The sequence below is a fragment of the Apium graveolens genome, chromosome 7, assembly GCF_009905375.1.
Source record: "Apium graveolens cultivar Ventura chromosome 7, ASM990537v1, whole genome shotgun sequence".
Taxonomy (NCBI): Eukaryota; Viridiplantae; Streptophyta; class Magnoliopsida; order Apiales; family Apiaceae; genus Apium; species Apium graveolens.
In genome coordinates this window covers 52,865,037-52,867,482 of record NC_133653.1, presented here as the reverse complement: position 1 = coordinate 52,867,482, position 2,446 = coordinate 52,865,037, and positions in this window count along the sequence as shown.

The window sequence follows — 2,446 nt, the reverse complement described above, 5'->3', positions numbered from 1 at the left end:
CTAAAATTAGAAGGTAACATCATCCGTACGGTTGGATCATTGAACAAGAATTTTAAAAAAAATGCAATCACCACTTGGGACAAGTCTTGGTTATAGGAACCGTGTTGACTGTAATTTGACTATTATAAAAACACACGATATAAAATCTAAATTTTTTTAAAAACATTTAGACATCTCTAAAATTAGTAGGATCATCATCCGCACGGTTGGATTGTTGAGCAAAATTTTTAAAAAAATAAAATCACCACCCGGAACAAGACTACGCAATATGAACTCGTGTGTACCGGGGTTTGACTATTAAAAAAACATGTGATACAAAATTTATTTTTTTAAAAAAAATAAACATCTCTAAAACTAGTAGGAAATAACAACTGTACGGTTGGATAAATTAAAAATTATTTAAAAAAAATTAGAACATGAATATAACAAATAAATTTTAAGAATATTACAATAACGAAGTCAACTCTAAATAATCAATTGCAACACCATAAAGCAATTGCAATGCCTGAAGTGCCACGTTAGCTGCCATGTAAACAAGTGGGCCCCACTATGTACCACTTCAGCATGCCACGTCAGCATTTTGGGACCCACTGGTGCCACATTAGCATGCCACGTCACCGGTGGGTCCCACATGCGGGGCCCAAAATGTTGTTGTGGCATGACACGTCAGCATGCCACGTAAACACCCGTGGGTCCCCAATATGCCAACTCAGATTTATTTTCTATGTCAGCATTTAATAAATAAAAAAATATCTAATGCAACGCTATAACCTCTACTTTTGCATGCTGCGCAACACTAACATATATTAGCAACGGTAGCTTCAATGTACCACAACGTTTTCACCACTGTGTTGCAATAAACTGAAAATTTTGTAGATAATGCAACGCTTTTCGTGGAACGCTGGATAAAAACCGTTGCCTATGTGCACTTACGGCGTAGTGATATGTACATCCTCTTGAAGGTACCTTCATGTTCTGCAAGAGGTAGATATAACATTGTTAATAATTAAAAAAGAATTTGACTTGATAAATGTATAGAAACCACTAATCCAGATCTGACCTGGGTCTATCTCAATCTCAACTTTGGAGTTGGGATTCCTTTTCAAGAACTCTGTTCTATAATCTAATAGCTTCTGGAACTGCTCATCCTGGGATCCATTTATAATCTTTATGCACTTTCTTTTTCTTTGCTGAGAATATGATGTTTGAAATCTATTTGCAAATCCTTCAACACAGTCTTGTGAAAGGCTTTAATTTTGAAATATCGGAGGTATTTTCTGCATAAAAACCCAGAATTGATGAGGGGTAACCCAACTTGCTCTCTCGCATATATATGGTCTGCAAATGCAATAAAGAAATGGTCAGTTATTAAATAATACACAGTCCAAAAGGTACATTAGAGAAGATAAAGAAAAAGGAATAAATATACATGGTCCCACAGTTTTTATTAGCATGCTTTTGTCAAAATTTAATGATGTAAATAAAGTCCAAGACATGGTGGTTAACACATAGCCCTGAACCTAGTTCTTTCACCTTTCCTGAACCTTATGACCCTCCCATCAGTAGCACTATAATCCTGTATTACCTTCCTGCACTGTCTATGATTAGTGAATATCATTCGAACTCTCCACTTTGGGTTTTCTTTCTCTTTAAACACTGGAAATGCTTTTCTCCTCTTCTCAGTCAGAATGATATCTTCAATTTAATTGTCTGCCCGGCTCTCCAGATCATCATGGTCATATTCACCCATCGTGACCACATCCCTCTCAACCTGTCTCTCTTCACTTAGGCCAAGTCTTTGCTTAAGTTTACCAATCCATTCAACTTCCTAATCTACATTCTTAGAAAAAAAGAAGGTCATCATCTATCATAAAGTAGTCACTATCAACAAAGTCATAATCATCAATTTCATCACTCCAATCTCCTACATCATTGTTGTCATCTCCTTCGCTCCTTTGAAAATTTTGATCTTCAAATGGTACTAATGCTTCCTCATTCGAATGGTAGACATACACATCTATTTTATTATCATTCTCTAAAGCATAAGACTTCATTGTAGATACATCTACTTCATTTTTTTACTAACACTAACCCCACTTCCAACTCTCTCTTACACAGTCAGAAATACAGAGAACCAAAGCCCGCATAACCCAACGCCTTAGTCAACCCTTTAAGATTTTCTAAAGTAATTTCATCAAGGTCTCGGAAATGATACACAATGACTTTACCTCCTATATATTCAGTTCTTGGAACCCATTTTAACTTCCCACCATAAAACAAAACATTATTACAACATCATCACCTTCAACAGAAAATAAATGGATGTAAACACATTTAACACACAAATATATACATCCGACTACATTATTTACTCATTAGGTTTAACACACAAATAAATCAAAGGTCAAGAACTACTGGGTAAACATAATAAATGGATAAACATTAA